The sequence below is a fragment of the Athene cunicularia genome (genome assembly GCF_003259725.1).
Source record: "Athene cunicularia isolate RWA chromosome 5 unlocalized genomic scaffold, athCun1 chr5_part3, whole genome shotgun sequence".
NCBI classification, from domain to species: domain Eukaryota; kingdom Metazoa; phylum Chordata; class Aves; order Strigiformes; family Strigidae; genus Athene; species Athene cunicularia.
The window spans coordinates 4,200,806-4,223,088 of NW_020799103.1; the positions used below are offsets into that span (position 1 = coordinate 4,200,806).

The 22,283-nt window shown below is 40.5% G+C and overlaps 1 protein-coding gene across 3 annotated transcripts in view; it reads left to right on the plus strand.

Annotated features, from left to right (window-relative positions):
• Positions 1 to 22,283, plus strand: part of MPPED2 (metallophosphoesterase domain containing 2) — a 213,262-nt gene that overhangs the window by 86,662 nt on the left and 104,317 nt on the right. For all 3 annotated transcript variants that reach the window (XM_026850830.1, XM_026850831.1, XM_026850832.1), the window contains 2 exons: positions 15,020 to 15,162; positions 21,412 to 21,576. The gene's annotated coding sequence lies outside the window, so the exon portion shown is untranslated. The remainder of the gene's footprint in view (positions 1 to 15,019; positions 15,163 to 21,411; positions 21,577 to 22,283) is intronic.

Sequence of the window (22,283 nt, forward strand, 5' to 3'; positions counted from 1 at the left end):
GCGCGGTGACCTTGCCGGGCCGGAGCGGATTGGCGGTGTGGGCCTTGGCGGCGGTGGCAGGCAGCCGTCACCGGCCGGCCGCCGGGAGATAAGAGAGCAGCATTAATGCTAATGGAGTCTGTCAGCACGCTGGGCCCCCGCTTGCAGCTGGAGCACCACGGGCCCTCGGCCGCCCAGAGCCGTGGCCGTCTCGGTGGGCCGGTGGCCGGTCAGTGGCAGCCGCCGGCCGCCTGCGCTCGGCACGGTCCAGTCGTTTGCAGGAGAGGGGCTTCCCTCCTGAAACAAGTGGGGTGAATCTCCTGGGGTGAAACCCATGGGTATTTGGTTACGTAGACGGAGAACGTACGTCGCTACTTGGTATGCGTCGCACAGCCCCTGTTTTTAATATTAACTTGGCACGTGCAGTCACTATATTATTTATGGTAGCTTTAATGTGGAGTCTAAATATACCCTCGGCTTTAAGAAAGAGAACTCCATCCATTTAGCAGTCAGCTTTTGGAGACCTCAATCTTTTGAGGTGAAATAGCAGCAGAATTTAGACTGTGGTATTTTTTAGCAAATATTTTCTCATCCTCAGAAATTAAGCAAAATCTTTTTGCCCACACCTCATTTAGCAGCTGGATGTCTTGACAGCATTACTGCTTTGAGAGTTTAAGTGGCTGGACTTCAACCGTGAGGTGTGCGTAGCAGCCAAGAGTCAACAGATATTCTTTTGGTTTTGCTCAAAGTTATATTGATCTTGGTGCAGGTAAAGGGCTTGTCCCTGCTTCAGCAAAGCCAGTGGCTGAGCTCCAGGTGAAGCAGGGGTAGGTTCAGGCTTATTTCGTGCTATATTTGTTGCTTTATCTGTTTTCACCTCGAAGGGAGATGTAAATGCTGTGTAGTAAAATGGAGGGAGGGGGTGATTTGATGTCATGGTAACTTCTCCAACTATCCCTACAGCTGTACATAAAATCCAGTGCTGCTAGAGGCAACGCATCTCATAGCACCTCAGACAGCAGCAGGGGGATGCTGATGCAATTCTTTTCCTTGCTGTTCCACTGAGTAGAGCAGCAGTTACCCTGGTGAATGCCTTGCATCCCAGCACTGCCCCTTCCAATCTGAAAGGCCTACCAGTACAACCAGGAAAAAGGATCACAAACACCCCTGAAGAAGCAGCATTACTCAGAGAAGCAAAAGCAGAGAAGGGGAGGTGTTGGGGAGCGTGGTCAGTCCTGCATTAGATAATCTAGCCCTTTGTGCAAATGCCTTGCCTTCCTTTCGCCAGTTTTTCCCTTTTCCTAAGTTTTCCTATAACTGAGGATCCAAGATGTTTTCATATGCTCTAAATGGGAATTACAGGGAAACAGAGCTCTCCTATCTCAGGGTGAAGAAACTCCCATATGAAAGTATTGTTTAGTGAGAATAAATTGAGTTTCTACAAGGCAGCAGATAACCGTGTATGTGTGACTGGTCTGACTGAAGGCCAGTTTAGTTGGGATTTATTTCAACCTTCTGTAGAGGGGCTGGCAACACAGCAGTCTTCTGAGATGAAGAGATGTTGGGAAGGAAAAGGTGGTGGTGTGATTTTTTTTTTTTTTTTTTTTTTTTTTTTTAAATTTTCTTTTAAACATCTACTAGCATATAGCAAAGTATGCAGACTGCTTGTATAGACTGGGACACCGCGCAAATGCTCTTAACTGCAGTGCTAAAGCTCTTCCCCTTTCTCAAAGCAAAGTACTGAAAGATCAAATAGTCAGCGAACCATTCTGAGTGGAGGCCCCTCCAGAAACATCAAGGGAAAATCCACTAACCCTCTCTCTGAAAGTTTTAATTTCTAGAATGGTCAAAACCACACAATTTTTTCTTCAACTAGTGACAGAACTAAACAGAGAGTGTGTGAGAAGTGTGTGTGTGTGTGTGTGTGTGTGTGTGTGTGTGTTGGGGGAGGGTGGGTGGAATCTGAGGCAAGTAGCATTTTACTTTTTTTTTCATTTGCCCAGACAGATTCCACTGTGAACATGTAATGGTTTTCACTGAGGCACTGTGTTATTTTAAGGTAAATCTGCTGACTTCAGAATGCATAATCAGTTTCATGATCGTAATAAATTATATCACAGCCATCTCTGGTGGGAAAATGGAAGGATATGCTCAAAGCAAGAGTGCTAGGACAGCTTGCTTGTCAGGATGCTAGCCTAGAACCCATTTCTTTGTTGCTTTTTTTTAAAGAAAATAATTTTGAAAGCATATAGGTCAGTTAAAAGCTCATTTTGAAAGCATTGTAAGCACTCAGAATTTAAGTCTTTATGTAAGATGTTTTTCGAAAACGTTGCTGCAGTTCACTTCCATAGCTGTAAATTGGGAATTGCAGCATTTCTTGCAAAGGTGATGTGTGAAGAAATATATTTGAAAGAAATCAGAACAAAACAGAAGCTCTCTAAGGACCTAGGATAGACAGACGGACAGGTTGCATAGGCTGTGGTACTGAGAACATTTACTCGCTAGCAGTCATAGCTTAAGCAGTTCAGGCATCCATCCCCCCTCCTGGCGGGTTGTTCCCAGCTCTTGCGTTTGCTGCCACAACTGTGTGCACAGCGGTACGGTGAACTCGATCAAGGAATAGATCCAGCTGGTAAAAGATAAAATATATGCTGACTACATGGCAACACAAATGTCTGTGCCAGCCAAAACACTGGTTGGCACGTGGGGCGGAACGAAGGCTGGAAGGAAGGAGGATGGGAGCTACTTAAGCAACCTGCTACTGAAGGCAAAATCAGTCTGTTCTTATTTCCCAAGTACCTTAAATGTCAATCTAGAACAGTAAAGGTTTTGTTCTAATGTGCTAAAAGGATTGACCCCGGTCTGATGAGAAAACTTGGGAGATTTTTGTCACTGATTTCTATACAAGCAAAACTGGCTCTCCAATTAATATATTATAAAATAGAAGTAAAATGAAACAAAATTCATTAACAATGGCAGTAGCCCATGAAAGAGATGATTTAGGAGTCATGCTGTCAACTGTTGTATTTTGATTTTTCTTAAGAATTTAATAGAAAACATACAAGTGGAACACTGCCTTTAAAAAAGACAGCTATAATTTTTTATAACTTTTCCTAGAAGCTTGTATTGTATGTCTGCCACAGTATTACTTTTTTAATTACCACCGCCTAATTGTGACATAAATCATTGTTGCATTACCCTTTTATATTTGAGATACAGATACTCGTACTTCAGGTTTGTCTTTCCAGGCTTCAGTGGCAGTATACTAAAGATGAATTTCATCTATTCCATGTGACACAGGTTGTTTAACAGGAAAATGTTTTTATTAGAAGAGCTGGGTTAAGGGTCCATCTGGAACCAATTGAATTCTCTAATGGCTTAACCTTCTATTTCTAGAGGGAGAGGGGAGAAAAAGCAGGGAAGAAATTCAGGCTAACAGTGTAGTTCTGCAATATGAATTTAAGAACTTTCCCCTCTGCTCCCTCCAGCCTCTTGTTCCTGCTCTCTCGCTGTAATTTGCCATGCCCTCAGCTTTGTACATACAGCTACTTCTATGACTTGCTGTAAATTGTACTGTTCAAATCATTGCTGTTAAAAGTCATCATCAAAAAACGATGGGGGGAGCACGTAAACAGGACAAATGAGGGAAGAGTCAATTGTGCTATGGGAAAGGAAATAAGCGTGGGGCTATGGGGGGAGACCAAGACCTCCTCAAGCCATTATCATTAAGCCAGTCAGCATTAAAGCCCGTATGCCATATAATTATAGACTGTCATAGACTTTGATGATCAGCAGCCTTCTTTAATATTACCGAAGTATTGCTGTGTACCTCCCAGAACTGCATGCAAAGGCCTTATCAATATATGAAGTTCTGTAAAAATGGAAGGCTGATGTTGCACCCTGATTCAAAGTCCAGTGACAATCCCAGATAGCTTTCCATGACTCCAGGTGGCTTTGGCCAGAACCTGTATGTAGCATTTCTCCATCAGATGGGAGGAATTCTGCCCATCGTGTGCTAGAAATAAGGCTGAGCTTAGGAAAAAAAGAAAAAGAAAAGACGTGCAGTAATGTATCTGTAAAGGACTTTTTCATATCAAAAAGACATTGAGGCATCACTTGTCCTGATATTGTGTTGTTTATAAACCCAGAACTTATGGAGTTCCCCATCTGTAAACCTATTCTCACATTCAGGCACAATGTTAAACAATTTCTTTCTCGAATGCAGACAGCCTGTAAGACAAAAAAAAAAAAAAAAAAAAAAAATGCTACTTGTCCAGGATGAAAAGGGCTACCAGACATACATTAATATGTCATGGGATTCTGAAAGTTTTTTGATTGCATTGCTTGTTTAGATTCAAAACTGGGTGTAAGCGTCATTATTGATATATCACTGTATTTGTCTCTGCTGTTTTAGCAGCATCAAATAAGGTGTATGCCCCAACCACCTTAAAATTTTGTTAGTGATACAGAAACAAATATCCAAAAAATACTTTCCCTTTTTGAAGTTGACCATCAAAACCCGTTTTATTTGTAAGCCATGTTGTATTACTAATTCATATCAGGGTGGACCAATAGTAAAATGTAGAAAAATTATATTATGCTCTTAATATAAACAAACAGCTGAGAAGTCTGAGGCTTGTGTTCCTTAGCACCACATCCCTGGCAGAAGCATTATAGGGTAGAGCATGGCTAAAAGAAATTAATTTAAAAAGTGTTGTTTGTAGAATATTGGTGAATGTGTTTGTGTATGTGTTTGGGGAGGAGATAACTGTGCAGTTCACTCCTAACCCCATCTGCTTAAGTGCACTGCACAGTTATTTGAAAAAACCTTATAAAAAAGATAAAATCCTGAGTGCAAAGAGCCTAAAAACGCATCTATATTGAGAAACTGTAGCCAATTGATTATTCAGCTGGCAAAATGGAAATTTCAAGTTGCATAGACAGCTAATTGTGGCCTGCCTATGGAATGACAGGTCTATAATTTTTAGTTTTGTGCACATTCAAAGCCAGTCACCTTGACACTTAACAGTCCATTATCTGCCGGCCACCGACCATATGATGATATTCAAAGAGTGACAGGTCTTTTCCATTACAGAATGATAAAATGCACTATGCTTTATTTGGATAAAGCTGTCTTCACAGACAGAACAAACTAAGTGCTTATCTGATCGTTGCATGCGACAATGACATTGGGACACCTTTTACGCCACGGGGCTAACCTCTTTTTTGTCATTCTTTTGGGATAAAGATGAGGGAAATGAGTGAAACTGGTATCCCCAGTATTGTTTTGTAGAAGAACAGGTAAGCTGGCATTCATATCTATGATTTCTTTTAGTATTAAATAAGATAGATTGTGGGAAGCATTGGGACCCAGGTCATACAACTACATGATTCATAATCTAGGGAGAAATGTTTATTTTTTTTATAAAAAAGATTGTTGTGTTTTCAACATGAACACAGAGCAAGGTCAGGAAACATATCCCAGGTTACCTGCTACCAAATAACAAAAAACAACAAACCACCACAAAGCAGGCTGAGACCTAGCGTTTGATTCAAACTTACACAAGGGGCTGGATTCAGCCGGGGACTCTGCTGCACCTGCCCTGGATGTGGTAAATGTGTCTGTGGCTCTGTCCCCGGCCTGCAGCAAGAACATGAGGCTGGTGACCATCTCTCTAGGAAAACACAGCTTGAAGAGCAGATGGTGCTCGGAGCTGGTGCTTTAGGTTAGGGCCTTCCCTGCCGGGGCATCTCCTCAAGGGGTTGTGCAGTCCAGGGAGGGGCAGGAGTCCGTGCTTCTGTAGCAAAAGCTCAAGCCACAGCGGACAGGGGGGGTCTCTTCCTTGTACCTGGCTGTGCGTGGAGAGCCACACCTCCGAGCACTACAGACAAATCGAGTCCAGGGGCTCGCAGTTCTCAGGAACCTGATAGGAGATGGGCCTGCGTGAAAATCAAGCTGGTTTGGCCTCAGCACTAGGTTCTGTGCCAAATTGTTCTCCGTGAATGTTATTTATTTCTAAATGTAAGTTTTTAATTGAGAATTCTAAACGTGCCTTCAGAATAACTATTTTTAAACTATTTCTGAAGTTTTAATAGAGTTGCTATAGTTTTTCTTTGCCAGCAGGTCCTGTTTCAGCTCCCAGTGACATTAGCATGAAGACACTCTCCAATTGCTGGAGCAAGTGCTGGTTGAGTGACCATGCAGACCATTGCAAGAGAGAAGTTTTATCAACAGTTCATTTTGAAATGATCTTAAAATGATAAAAATCCTGTGAATTACAAATTTCCAAAGTCATTTTCTTGAGCGCTTAGAGTTAGCAATAGTAACCTTTGCCACTGGAAAAGATGATTTGTGGATTTTCCAAGTGGTACACAGCTGCCGTTTCAGTGGTGTATATTATTCTTTTAGCTCCTTGCTTATTCAGTAATGAGTGATGATAAATCTACAATATTTTTGTGATTTTTTTTTTTTTCCTCCTATAAGAAATTTACTTCATATGCAAACATTTAGTCTCCTGTGTTCTTATATGTACAGTATATTACATGTATTGATAGCTCTGGAGAAAGGGCTAATGAAGAGAGCCTCCTCTGAAGAGAGCAGTCATGAGACTTCATTTGTTCCCTACATGCTGCAATAATACTAATACACCTTTTACTCTACAGAATGGCTTGTACTTGGGGAATTGTGTTTCATCCAATTTTCTTGCAAATAATGAACGAGTTCCCCCAGGTTTATTGGCACTATCTTGTGCACACTTTTTTGGTGTAAATTATTTATTCTACTAATTTAACAGCAAACAGTCTAGGATAGTGAGCTTAGTGAGGCAATTTCATACATATTGGTTGTAGGTTAATTATTTAGGGATTGAGATATCTCTGGTAATGCCAAATAAGTAGAAACCTAATCAGAGAAAGCAATTGAATGCGTCTAGGTTTTCCAAATATCAGATCATGCAACCATTATTTGATGGTCATTAAGTTTGGTGTTTTATTGCAAAAGAACACAAATGTGTTTTGAGGTAGTCCACAAGTAATTTCCCAGGCGATCGACTCTTTGGTCACTATGAGCCAGCTAACCAGAATGTTCAGATCCACATATTCTGTTATTCTGGAAAGGGAGATGGTTAAGGGTGGTTTTGGCTATCTGTCTTGTGGGATAGCTTAACAGTTTGGAGGCTGTTGAAATATGAATGCTGAATAATCAACAGATAAATCATATTTAGGGCTAAAATAAACATCTTCTGCTGATTATTTTTTTTTTAAAAAAAAAGGTGGTGTGCAGCCACACAGAGGAGATAGCTTAACTGTTATAATTGTCATTATTTTTATAGAGAGATTTTTATGCTAGTCATTTGAAAAATTTGAAACATCTCAAGTCTTATGTGGCATCACTATCCAGTGTCTGTTTACTGGGAATGGGTATTGTGTATTTTTTTTTTTTAAATTCAATGAGGAAAACATTATTCTTAATTATGTGAGGGGTTTTTTTCAGCTGACATAAGTTGGGCAATTCATTGGCGAGAAGAGTAAGCTCTGAGTAGAGCCTGGGAAAACAATGAATGAAAAGCGGTGTGAAGAGAAATCTGTGAGCAATGCTTGGTGTGGATAAAATGTTGATGTTAAGGCATAGTTGTTTCCATTCTGTCATCTTTATTTCTAGAGCAAAGTTACTGCTCTGGGCTGTACTGTGCTTGACTCTTTAAACGGCACTTAAAGCAGCCCTTTAGAAGGGCTGCTGCAGACTCTATCTTATGTCCATGTTCTAGCACCTCTTCGGTAGCGGTTTGGGAGAGGGTGTGTTTTATTTTTGAAGATCCCCAATGGAGCAATCTGCTCTATAGGCTGTTTTTTTTGGTAGGGTTTGGTTTTATTTTCTATGTTTGTTTTGGTTTTGTTTTTTTAAATACACCTGTGGATTCCTTTTTAATGTTATATTTAAAGTAAGTTCCTAAAACGTGCCTTGAAGTTGTAGCAGATGGCGTGGAAGATTTGAGGTGATCCCTTTTTTCTAAGGCAGTTCATTCTCCAGTTTTAGGTCAGCCTTCATGGGTGTGCTTGCTCCCTTCCAGAGAAGCCCTACCTTCTTGCCTAAGAATCCGTTTTGCTGGATGAGTGAGTAGTTCATTGAAAAGCTTTAGAATTCACAGGCTTTTCAGTGTTGAGAGTAGAGGATATGATGGTGAAATCGTGATAGTTTGCATTGTCAAAGGGATGTACTGAAGCATTCTGCACTAATTGGATTTTCTTTAGCACGAAAGCCTTTGTGCCAGATGTGTTGCACTGGTAAGAGAGATGAATAACTGAAGCCAGATCATTAACAAGCAGGATGGGATGGAGTCACTTAGCGGCAGATTGAAGGAAGCCTCATTCGTTGCCACATAAGGGCATTCTGCTAGCAAGGATTTCAAGAGTACAACTAAACATGTTTCCCATTTCACATTCAGTTGATCTGAGAGGCATCCTAACAATACATTATTTTTCTCTATTTCACTGTGTAAAACTAAATACAATCCTTCAAGGAGGATGAATAGCTCAGATGCATCAGCTGTTCTCTGATAGGAAGACATGCTAATCTGCTAAATTCTCCAGTTGCTGTGGGATTTTTGCATTTCTAAGGAGAGAGCTAATAAAACTCATGATTAGTGGAAGAAGATAAGAGAACCTTGGATAGTGCTTTAATGATGGAGTTCTTCAAGGAAGCAAGGAGACCTGGGGCTAGAGTCTAAGGGACAGCTTCTGAAAAGAAGCCCAAAGAGATGGGTGTTAAAGTCTGTCCAAGGTTCTGTGTAGCTGTGGGGTGGAATAAAGAGATACCTCCAGCTATAAGCTTAGAGATCATACAACAACTTTTATTTTATGGAACCATGGAAACTAAAAATTAAAAACATGAAAGGAAGACTGCAATAGTTGGAAGAGTATATGAGGAATCTTGGCAAAAGTATGAAATAAAACATATACAGCTGTGTTAAGAAAAATATTTAACTCCATTTTAAATGTCATGAATCATTAGGATGTGTTAAAAGGTAAAAAGCAGCATAGTATGGTTTTCTAGTGGAAAATAAGGAAAGCTGCATTTCACATTACTGTAAAATGTTTTAATTACGGGAGTATGCTGCACTTCGGCTTAGGTGCAGTCCCTGTGGTCTTAAATCCATCAGCTTAGAATTGTGAAATTACATGTGGAAATGGAAACACAGATAATCAAAGGCGTCAGAGTTACTCAGGGTGAATATAGGAAGGGCTGAACGGGTTATGTGGAGGATTTGGAGCAATTGGACACGTGCTGGTCCTTGTTATTTTAGAATCTTATTTCGTTAAGACAAGGTGCCAATGACAAGTAAGAAAAAAGACTTTTTCATAATTCAAGAATTATATGACCTGGCGGGCTGGAAGAAAGAATCTCTTAATGTTTAGCTTCTGTGGACTATTCATGCAGTAAAGCTATTTTTCCTACAAAGTTGAGAATGTGTAGGAAATTAAACTGTGCAGTGTAATTAGAATTGAGGAATAGCACATCTAATTTTGTGGTACTAGTCTGGCCAGCGAGTGAGAGCAACAAATGAAAGACACAACTTCATAAGATGAATGATTTTCTGACTGTGATAAACCACTTGTTCGTTCAGTATAAGGAAGAAAAATGGATATGGATTTAGACAGACGTAATGGATAGGTCTTTAAAAGCCTCCTAGTTTGGGAAAAAATTTAAATATTTATTTTACTAACCTAGATGGGGACACTTTAGCTAGTCCAGTGTTTAAAGTTATTCTTCTATTACACAACTTAGAGTTCTGTAAAGTGCTATGTGAAAGAGGTAAATGAGCAAGTCAGGTACTGGAAACAATCTGGTTTCTAATAGTAAGGAACTCAACAAGCCTTAATTTATCGTGTTTAAGAAAACACTGGCTTTGAATCCCTTGTTTTTTCTTTCCTGGTTATACATTTAAAATCATCAGTGCAGGATACAGTGAAATTAATGGGCTACAAAGGAGTAATTCTGTTGGTTGAGATGCTGCTTCTACGTGAGTATTCAGTAAGAAAGCCCTGGATCCCACTCTGCCAGGTTCCTTGCTTTTTGCTGATCTGAGCTGAGACATGCTTTCTGTAATATGACATGAGATCCAGCATTGTATTTCTAGTGACAGACTTCAAGTTCACCCTTCTCTTCGTGGCATTGACTTGAATTTCTGCAGAGAGGATATTGTAGACAGGCACAGCAGTAAGGACTTATAATCCTTTTTCATAACAAAACTCAATGAAAATCTTCAGAAACTCAACATAGCTTGTCTGCTAGGCTTTGTACAGGAGTTGCTTTTTTATTTCTGCTGAGAAGCAGTTCTTAAACAGAGTGCAAACCAGTAGGAATGACCATACAAAAGGTATGGTGCTTTCCATTGTATTACCGGGCTGTTTCCCAGTTTACTTCCTGGCATCTCTAATGGCATGGAGACAAAGCTCACGGCCTAGCTACATGAAAAGGAGGGCACAGGGATGATTTGGATACAGCCAAACCGATTCAGGGAAACTTGAAATAAGAACACCTGACAGATTCAGGGGGTTCTGGGTGGAATATAGCCTTTAAAAGTCTCAAGAGAATAACACATTGTCTTTCAATGACATGTCTTTCAATGAGTCCTCTCATTTTCACATTGTTCTTTAGTATGAAATGTTAAACGGAGATTCCACCTGCCTGTTCCACAAGTAGGTCAGCATTTGATAACTGCATTAAAATCAGCCTTTCCTAAATCCTCTCTCTCGCTGTAATCCTTCCTGTCCCTTTCAATTTTCCTATGTTCTAATGCTCCATTATGGAGAAAATATTGAGCCTTTTTTCAGATTATTTCCAAACCATCACCCACAATGGAGCTGTTTTGTTTTTGTTTCGCATCAAGTTTCTTCCCCAAAAGCTTCCGATGATAGACATCACAGATATGATGCCACATGGGAAAGAATTTTTTTTTGTGCTCATGCAAAATTCCATGTCTTTTTCTATTGTTCTGTAAAAAAAAAAAAACAAAACCAAACCAAACAACAAAACACCAAAACAAACTGGTTTGGGTTTGTGAAAATGTCTTAAAGAATATATTCAGAATATTTAAACATATTTGTTAATTTAATTCTCAAGCCTAACATCCAGTTCATTTTCAATGTGGCCTATCACTTCTGGTGTGACATTACTGAAAACCTTCTGATTAAAGCCAGCTCTCTTATGCATACTTTACCTTTGTGACCTATGAGTAGCTTGAAACCATTTGAACTCCGTCTAAATTGGATCCCCCTGGTTGTAAGTGTTACTGCGTGTCAGTTCTATGTCAGTTGGATGGAAATCTTGCTGCAGAGGATGAAAGTTCACAGCTCAGTATTAATCTACTGGGCAAACTACATCTAATGCCTTCAGTTTTCTTGAAATACAGCTTCTGATGACCTCTGACAGGTAAAATACAATATAGGATGTTCTAATATTCATTTTTAGTCTAGATACTTAAAGTCTATCATGTATCATCCTTCTGTACCAAATAAATGCTGTGAGAGAAAATTAAGAATAGCAACAAGTGGGTTATTGGACATGGAGACTTCTGTTAATAAGATACATCTAGGTCCACTACTTCACAATTGTCTTTTTCTCAAAACAGAAAATGCAAATCCTGGCTTCAGTACAGGAGGCTGTGTAGCAGAGAACTGCTGGCTGGGTGTCCCTTGATATCTGTTGGATGAGACTTTCAAACTGGTGTGTGAAGAGGTGTTTAACGAAAAAAAAAAATAATAAAAAAAATTCCTGAAGCTTCATGGCTTCTGGAGCGGGTGGCATAAATCACTGAGTGCTGGTGGTGTCTGTCTTTAACTCACAAATAAGAACTTTGAATTTAACACTGGCTACTGTTTAAAAGACAATTTGTATAGATTTGTGAACCCTAAAGGACACCGTTATCAACATCCTGTGTGGAGTGACACCTTTACTCTGCTCTGTGGTCTTAGGGAGTCTTAAATTGCAAGTACATTTTTGTTTGCTTTTGAAGGGACCTTTTTGTACATAAAATTCCAAACTAAAGGAAAAAAAAAAAGTCTAATAGGTGCAGGTTTCTAAGTCTGCAACTTCATCTCACTTCTGGATAGATTAATGGTAAAACTCACACCTCTTTCAGTAGGACAAGATTGACTTTTAAATATTAAGTATCTGAAAGGAAACTGATCCTGTGTTCCTTGCAAATCCCAAGTTGTCTCTGAGAATAGTGGCATTTGGTACAAGGAAAGAAATTTAAGTTCTGGTTTGTGCCAGGATGATCCTGATGCTGGGAGTGATGCTTTTTAGGCACTAGACGTGAATCAAATTCATCTTTCTCAAAACTTTTCTCCAGTCCTGCTGCAGAGAGCTGAAAGAGTGTGGTTGTGCTAGGCCTGAATGGAGCCGCTGGCTCTTCCAGAAGCTTGGGCTTCAGCCCTGTGTTTAAAAGAGAAATTTTAGTCTATAGAGTGTGTAACTAGTTGATAGTGTATTTTGAGGCGTTTTAAATCCTCTTACTCTGTAGTTTGTCATTACAGAACATTGCCATTTGATCAGTCAGACAATATATCTCATCTGATGGCTCTCATCCTGTCATTCCTCTCAGGCAAGAACAGTTGCGGTGAAGGGAGTTAAATCCAGTTGGCGGTCGGTCACGGGTGGTGTCCCCCAGGGCTGGGTTTTGGGGCCACTCCTGTTTAACATCTTCATTGATGATCTAGAGGAGAGGATCGAGGGCACCCTCAGTCAGTTTGCGGATGACACCCAGTTGGGTGGGAGTGTTGGTCTGCTCGAGGGTGGGGAGGCTGCAGAGAGACCTGGCCAGGCTGGAGCCATGGGCTGAGCCCAACTGGGGGAGTTTCACTGAGGGCAAGTGCCGGGGGCTGCCCTTGGGCCACAACAACCCCCAGCAGCACTACAGGCTTGGGGAGGAGTGGCTGGAGAGCTGCCAGTCAGAGAGGGTCCTGGGGGGTGATTGACAGCGGCTGAACAGGAGCCAGCAGTGTGCCCAGGGGGCCAAGAGGCCAGTGGCATCCTGGCTTGTGTCAGCACTGGCGTGGCCAGCAGGGACAGGGAAGGGATCTGAGCCCTGGGCTCGGCACTGGGGAGGCCGCCCCTCGCTGAGGGGGTTCAGTTTTGGGCCCCTCACCCCAAAAAGGCCATTGAATGACTCGAGTGTGGCCAGAGAAGGGCAACGGAGCTGGGGCAGGGTCTGGAGCACAGGTCTGCTGGGGAGCGGCTGGGGGAACTGGGGGGTTCAGTCTGGAGCAGAGGAGGCTGAGGGGAGACCTCCTGGCCCTCGGCAACTCCCTGCCAGGAGGGGGCAGAGAGGGGGGATGAGTCTCTGGAGCCAAGGCCCCAGCGCCAGGCCCCGAGGGAATGGCCTCAAGCTGCCCAGGGCAGGGTCAGGCTGGCTCTGAGGAAGGATTTCTGTGCAGAAGGGGCTGTTGGGCTTTGGAATGGGCTGCCCAGGGCGGGGGGGGAGTCCCCGGGATCCCTGGAGGGGTTGAAGAGTCGGGCTGACCCAGCGCTGAGGGATCTGGGGGAGTTGGGAACGGTCAGGGTGAGGTTAATGGTTGGACTGGGTGATCTTCAGGGTCTTTTCCAACCCAGGTGATTCTATGATAAAAAAATAAGAGTAATAAGTCAGTATTGGTATGGCCAGGGATATTTTAAGACAGTGGCTATTGGATCAGTTCTTGGACAGTTTATCTTCCTGATGTTTTCATTTTTAAACCCAGACTTCTAAAATTCTTAGAGACTGAATCTTTTTTACTTTGAGTCACACAAAGAAATAAACTTTTGATTACAACACGTGCAGAACTCAGAGTCCAAAACCTTGGAGTTCTCTTCCATCAGAGGTCTAACACCTGCTATCAGAGGATACATATATCAGAAGTCGGTGGAGGTCCCTGTGGGTGCAGTGTTCAGGTCACACTGATCTCTGGGACAGCAGAGCTCATTCAGCAGCAATGCCACAGAAGTTTTCTGTAAGTACATGTGGTGTATGTATATACATTCTAATATAAGTATAGAATAACAGCATAGGGACTCCTACAACAATGTGACAAGAACAAAGTATTAAAAAAACCCCAAAAAACGGAAAGGAAATTTAGCAGTTTGCAGACTCTGGTAATCTTGTGGCTTGTGGGCTTTAATCATTGATTTTTGCTTTGTTAATTTGGCAGTATTGAATGTAGGTAACTAGCATTCTGATCTGACAAATATGTGGAAAAGAGCACACTGATGAAAATCCATCAAAAGACAGGAGAGTGTTTCAGAGTAGCATGAGTGTGCATAGTTAGTCACATTCTGAATGAAAGTACTGACCTGTGGACTGACAGCAGAGATCTCTTCCTTTACTGTTCATTGCTCACATTATTCATTTTAATAGAGACCCCCCAGATTTTCTTTTTAAGCTTACAGAGTGTTTTATGATAGTCTAAACTTGAAAGAATAGGAAGAAACAAACAACAGTGGATGAAATAGTATGATTGAATTGTTTTTGCACATGAAATAGCTGGCTAAGAATCATGTATACTTTAAAAAAGCTTTTATATCCACAGCTCAAATATAAGGGCCTGATCTCAAGGCAGGGCAGAACATCTTCCTTTCAATTTTATCAATTTAGCTAGAAGTGAAGCCAAGGATTTCAGTGGGATGAAGGTGATTCTGTAGGTTCTGCTCTCTGACCCAACAACATAAAGTATAGCCTTTAGTCTGAAGCTTGGGCAGAAGCTTAGATATACATTTGTTCAGGTTTATTCTAGATTTTGACCTTCTTAAGGTTAACAGCTTGTTCTAAATGAGAAAGAGTTACTGTCAGACTATTAGTTTATCTTGCATCTGGGTAGGGACATCAGCTAATCAGGGGAAGTTTTCTGTTGGATTTGTTTTAAAAGCTATAGAGTTTTATAGGCTTAGCCCTGTACTGGATATGCCCCTGGACTTGTGGAAAATTGGGATCTGAACCCCTACTTTTTTCTTTGTGTTGCCATTTTTGTATTTTTAATTTTTTCCCTTTTCACTTCTCCTTTCCAGAGGTGAGACGTCTCAATGAACAGGTCACTGTGACAATGAGAGTGCTACAAACAGACACTGTGACTCTGCTTCTCTCAGCTACTGTCAAAGGCTCTGCTGCGTGCAAATCTGAGTGCACAGCAGGAATCCACGGGAACAGAAAGGTACCTTAACTGGGATTTATAAACTGGTTTTCTTTTAGAAGACATCTTTTACAGTAAGATTACAGTTTGAATTTGCAGTAGTAATGACCACAGTTCTGGCTTTTGTGATGTTAATAGGTCTGAGGAGGGGGAAAACACTGATAGCAGACTCCTCAAGTTCATAGTTTGGGTTACCAGTAACAGACAGAGAAAATGACTTTTTAACACGTAGGTTTTGAGATCACCTCATGGGAAAAGATGATATCAAAACCCATGGAAATCATGCATAGATTAGTTTATAAACTTGAATTTATTACCAGAAAATCCTCTCAAGATTCCACTTACCCTTTTTCTACTAAGCCTCCTATCTATATATTCCCTAATACAAGGAAGTCTTCTAGATATTTGTTAGCTCAACTTTCTAATTAGGCTTATTGATAATTAATCTGGATAAATCCATGTGCAGAAACTTCTCATTATCATTCTTTTAAAGGCTGATATAGGACCTTCAAGAGATGTTTGTTTATAGATATTTTCTATTTCGTGGTTTCTGCTACGTACATGCCATGGTGAGATTGTGGGTATAGTTTAGTTAAATTTCCAAACGAGACTACAGAAATTAGTGCTTGGTATCCACTGCTTGATGATTGCCTTTTGTACATGAAAATGTTGATGTGACTGTAATAAATGTCCTGACAATAAATACTTTAATTTACAATAGCACACATTCTATCTTTTCTGGGTCATTTTGGTTTGTTTTCTTGTTTGCTTGGTTTGGGGTGGGTTGTTTGTTTGTTTGTTTTGGGTTTTTTTGTTGTTGTTACTTCCTGGTTCTTGTTCAGCTCTACAAGCATACTGCTGTCAGGAGGAATAACATATAGCTTGCAGTCCATCATCTGCATTCCCTTTGCATTAGGTGTAACACTGGCATGAAAATCGGAGCCCCTGCTCCAATTTTTCCAGCTGGCTCTGTGTCCCTGTGATCTTTTTGTACAAATTTTCTGGCAATTCCTTGAATATGCAAGCTTATATCCCTTTCTTGAGCTTACGCACACATGGTACTATCTCAAAACATGGGTACAACTGGATAGAATCATCAATAGTTTTTTTCAGTAATCTGAGTGTGTTTACTCATGTAGGCAAACCCTCAAAACGTACAATATTTTCTTCTTTTGTCCTCTTGCTCTCAGATTTCTATGTAAGTTTGTTTTGTTTTCATTCAAAATATATGAATAAAGCAGTATCAGGATCTTTTCACTGCCATCTTCAGGTATTATTTATAGAGTACTTTCACAGCTTCAGGAATTGTTAACTTTTAGGCAATAAATGTCATCTTACTTCTGAGGTTACATTTGTTTTATTTTCCTTAGCAATAATATTGCTTTAAAACTGTAATATGTTTTCTATTTTGGTCTTTTTCTGTTGCCCCAAGGGACTTGAGCTATAACTAGGATTTGCATTGGCTACGGTGCTGTTCTTATTCTGCACATGGTTATGGGTAGACAGGCGACAGTGCCAGGGCCAAACATGGTATTCTATTGGAAGAGCTTGTGCCAAGATTTGGCCTTGAACAGTTTGGAGGAGACATGATGTCATTGTCTCCGTAAAGTGAATTTGGACAGGAATGTTGTATTGTATTTTGTGCATGTGTTTCAAAAATAACAATTAAAATAATATCCTTTATGTTGCCTTAATTTTTACGTTTGCTCTCTGGTTTCACAGTCCTCACCCTGCAGTTCTCGTGTCCTAGTGGTATTTATGTTCCATTATTTTCCAAGCAGAGTCTGATGGCACTGATTTAGCAGTTTCTCACAGTTAACTGCTTCAGTTTTCATCAGTTTATACTTCTAGTTATACTAGACACTTTGCTCATCAATTTCCATATGCCTTAAAGACATGTGGGGACCAGTTTGCCAACACTGAACTCAAATGCTAGACAGTTACTGGAATACAGGATTTTTTTCCAAGGATGTCTGAGACAAAGAATGTAGAATTCCCCAGTTCTTAGCAAGTGTTTTCAGCCTGGATGCATTAAAAATCTACACAGTAACTGCTATGGAATATTGATTGTAAAATATCAAATCAATGGATAAAAATCAACATTAACCAGGGATTATACCATAAGACCTTATCCATTTCTTTCCAGAAGCCTATATTACATTAGAGAGCACTGCATGTGAATTCAAGCTTTGCCCTTTCACCACAGCACGGGAGGATTCATAAGCATCCTGAACTTTATTTCCTGTACAACAGTTTGATAACGATGATAGTCAACACATAATAAAGATTTTGGCTTCAGGCTCTAGGTTTACAGATACTTTAAGATCACCAGTGTTACTGGGGACATTCAAAGTGACAAGACTCCTGAGAATGACTGTGAAAGTCTCTTCCTTTCTTTAGAGAGTCTTGTTCTTAACTTCATGCTCAAATTGGAAAGATCTCCATGCTGGAACTCCTGACCCCTTTAAAGGCTTTCCATTATGTTTATCCTACAGTTCCCTACAATTTTCTATAAAGGGACCACACTCTTGACTCAAAGGTAATTTAGAGTCCATAAACTAGAACTAGATGTAGATGTGCTGGAGACCATAGTTCTTAATGTCTGTCAAAAGCGTAAAGTTAATTATGCAAGGCACGAAGTGAAGCTCGATTTGTTTAGATGTAAAGAGTAACTGTCGACAGCAGTCATCATCATCAAATGAATTTGCCACTAAATCTGTAGTCTCCAAAAAAAATCTTCAAGATAGCATAAGAGTAACATTCTCTCTTCTGCACCACCATGTAAATTGCTTTACTTGCCCTGTGAGCTAAGATCTATTTCAGTTTTGCAATTTGCTTTCCATGTGGAATTTTGACTGATGTTGAGAATTTCATACATAACTTTCAATGCAATAGGGACCTTCTCTCAGGAGTAGAGAGAAGACTTTTTCTCTGTCTGCAGGAATTTCAGTTCATGGAGTTAGTCATCTGCAGAATGCACTCAATGTAATACAAACCCACTTCGCTGAATCTTCTCTCTAAAGTCAGAGGACATGAGTAAAGGGAAAATGTAGACAGGAAGCTGTCTGATATCCCTGTGACTTCTCAAAACTCATGGAGACAGTTAGTTCATCTTACATCCAGGAACAGATATGTAGTGTGGGCAGAGTCTGCCACAGGATGAGATAATCTATGTGATGGAGAGGGGAGTTGTTGAGTAAGTTATAGGTCAAGGAGAAGAGAGGTTTATAATACTCTTTTCTGCAGTACTGCCTGTTTCCTGACAGACCTTCAAGTTTTGGAATTATTTGGTACAATGAGCTTTGAGTGCCTGAACTGCAGCTGAATGAAACTAAAGGTTTTCTCATGCGTTGGTTTTGACCCAATGCGCTGTAGACCACATAAGTGATAAAAAGATCACTTGAGGAAAAAGGCATCTGCCACCTTCTAAACAGGTGAATTGATATGCAATAAATGGGATGTTTGAACACCACCTCACATTACTCCTGCAGTGTATGGGCCCATGTTTGTGAGAGGAAAAGTCAGATAAAAATACAAAAATTAGAAGCCAAGAGGCTTTTTTTTTTTTTTTTTAATTCAGTTTTTAAGATTTAATTAGCTACTAGTTCCAGTCTCTGATTTTCTTAAGGGAAAGAAGCTCTAAGAGCTAAAAAAACAGTTTGTATCTTCAAAATTGGAGTGCTTTTTTTTTTTTTTCTGTTTGTTTTTTCATTTGTTCCTTATATCTAATAGGATGTTTTTCTGTTGTTTTCATGTTGTTGGCCAGCATGTACACCAAATGCTCTGTGGCTTATGGGCTACAAATGGAGGAAAAGAGCAATGGAGAACTTTTAGTCAATCCAACTATATTCTGCAAATATGGAATATAGTATCTGCTCAGTAGGGCACGAAGCCTAAACTCATGCAGTTTTCTCCTGTTGTCTTCTGTTCCAATTACTGAAGAATTTCTGCTTTATGAGGGGAACAAGCCTGTTAAGATACAGTTTTTGGTGGAATCGCAGTGGTTTGTGTTGAAATATGGCGAGACCAGTGACTCAGTGTAGATTGCTACCAGTGGTTGTCTACTGTATCAAACTCTACTTTCTTAAGATGTTAACGATCAAAGTATGCGTTGTCTAGTACTGTGCCAGCACACCCCAGTCTCTGCAGGCTGAAATTGAATTCCATCTGCAATACAGATGAGAACCCTTGATGCTCTGGTCTTAAAATGGCTAAAAATCCAGCAAGTACATGTATTAAACCAACAAAACCCCTCTGATACTGTATCCAAACTAAAAGATAGTGTGAAACACTGGCCCCATTTTTTCTGAAACTGTAGCATACCCAGTGCCGGTTTTAGTCCTGCACTGCAGACTGTGGCACGTAATACAGATATTATGCCAGCATAAGCATGGTCCAGAGACCATGCTGTGGACTAGACTGGGAAAGTGATCTGCCTTAAAACCCTTTTTTTCCCCTTTTGGAGGGAGGCCTTTTTAAAAACTGAATTTGTTCTTCTTGTGTGGTTTGTATCCCTGAAGTATGGGAGCAGAAGTAAGTGGCAGAGGAGTGGGGTAGTTGTGGAAACACCCCTGAAGTAGCATTGTTGATCGTTTTATACTGTGAGACATGGCCTTGTAATCAGGTCTTCCCTCCTTTGGTCAGACAGTGGAATATTCTTGAGCTTACTCCTCCGAGAGCACTCTCGACAAGTAACATGCAGCAAATTGTGGAGCACAGTCATGCACCACATGACATAGTATGTCCTGACGAGGTAGGATCTGTAGCAGGACAGTACTGTAACCACAGACCAACGTCATGATAGACAGTTTGCAAGGTTTGTGGTTTTTTTGTGGGTTTTTTTTTTGTTTTTTTTTTTTTTTAATTCCTTTGTGTGTAAAAGAGCACTCAAAAAATCCTATTATTTAAAGAATGAGTTCTCAGACTTTAAATGATACTTTCTTGGTTTGCTTCACAGACACTTAGGGAAGATTTTTCCCAGAGTAAAGAGCAAATTGAGACAGATGTCCATGGTTCACTCTGGACTAGCCTATGTTTGTCTCAAAAGTTGTTAGCTCTGCCTTGTGCTTGGCACAAACTGGAGATGCTGGTACCTATGAAGTGTATTAAAGGTGACATAATAGATTTTGAAGAATCTGTACGCTTTCCATGATACTGTAGTGTTTTATAATTTTTAACATGCATTTGTACACTTGATGATACTCACTGTGGGTTTGTAAAAGTGAGAAAACAATATCCAGCACAAACTCTGAACATGACTAAGGTTTAATGTGTGACATAGACTTTTAACATTATGAATAGGAAGTATTAAACAAAAGCTGCTTCTTCACTGTTTTGAATTTCACACAACTAGAAAAATCAGTCCTGTGACACTCACAGTAAACAGCTTGTTTACTTTCTAAGTTTTTGAATTTATTTCTGAGATCCTCTTGTCAAGTGTGTATTAATAAATACATTCCAGCCAAAGATTCTTTTCCTGTACTTACAGAGTTGCATTTTGATGCTGCTCTTGTGAATTAGAGAAGGCGACAAAATGCAACTCTTTTCCTCAGAAAACCCTTTTATCAATTTAAGAAAAATATTTTTTCTTTCTTTTAGCAACTTCAAGGCCAGCACGTCTAAAGTGGGTACATCTTTGGGAAGCATACTGTTCCTGGGGAAACAGAAAGTAAGTAGTTTGTAAAAGGGAAGAGTTTTGTTATGTGCTCTTAACAGAAAATGTTTCAGAGTTTGTCAAGTCCTATATTAAAAACAGTGTTCCCGATTGACTGTATTATGGCTTGGTGGTGTTGCTGAACCTTTAGTATTGTGAAAGGACGTGACCTGAGAATCAGGTCCCACTCTGGATTCACACGAGCAAAACCCAAGTACCACTAGCTTTCAGGCCACGTCCCTTGCTTTATTTAAGGCCCAGTGGATTAGGTGGATGCTTATTTCAGTACTAGGCCACTGAGGCACTGGAGTAATGTCTGACTTAGCCCTCACCATACAAGCTATCAGAGAGAAGGTCTTTGAGTTTTCTAACTCCCAGTCCAGTCACCTTACCCAGGCTTCTCCCTCTGTGCTAGAAGCTCATTTTTGTGGTGCTGGGGGCTCTAGATGTGTAATGACACAAATCCAGGAAAAGTCTTTCTGCTGGAACTCCAAGAGAAGGGACACAGCAGGTTCAGGATCAAACCTGCTCCTCCTCCCCCTGCCCTTCCCCCATGTTTTTATAGTTGAGCTGGCAGTGGTACCAATGAAGCTATCCTGTTCTCTTTGTGTCCCCAGTTGCTCATCTCGCTCCCTGCCTTGTTCCAGCAGAAGCACTTGTGCAGTTCTGAGGTGGATTGGATGAGGAGACTGACCCACACCAAAACAGACTGCTGACTGGATCGTTTCCCGGGAGGGGCTCCCTGTTTAATCCAGGGGCTAGTGCAGGGACAGAGAAGTGGGGTAAGTGGGATGAATGCCGGGTGGCTGATTTTACAGCTGTGCCAGAGTAAGGCAGCTAAAAATACTTGTGAAACTATGGCCTCAGACTCCGTTCCGGGCAAAGATTCCCTGGAAATGTTGCTTTGATTTGGTGAGGAGGACGACTCATCCTGTGGGCCGTTTTGTCTGAAACAGGAATTTTCCTTTGGGTGAGGGAAAATGACAATGGTAAAAAAAAAAAAATCAGACCGAAAGGTCTAACATGAAATTTTGAAAACACTTATGCTGTTTAGTGGGGGTTTTTTAGGTTGATTTCTCCTAATTTGCCATGCTTCTAAACAGGACATTCCATCCTAGTGGATTTCTGTCTGGCAATACTGGGGACCCTTCTCATTGTTTTCAACAACAAAGAAAAACCTGCCTAGTTGCCATGCATATCCGAAGGTTAGTCAGAGTCAAAATTACTTACTTAAAATATGTAGGACACTACTTGCTCTTAGGGGCCTGTTAGGAGCTTTTCCTTTCTGTCAGCTCGATTATTCCAAATTACTTGGAATTTTTTCCTTTTCCTCTCCCCATTGTAAGTGTATGACTGTGGAAGTCCCCCTTTCTGTGTGCTGTCATGAAAGTAAAAGAACAAACACCTCAATCTTTACTTTGTTACTGTTGTGGCGGTTCACACAATTGCTGTGGATTTTGAAAAAAAAAAAAAAAAAAAAAAAAAAAAA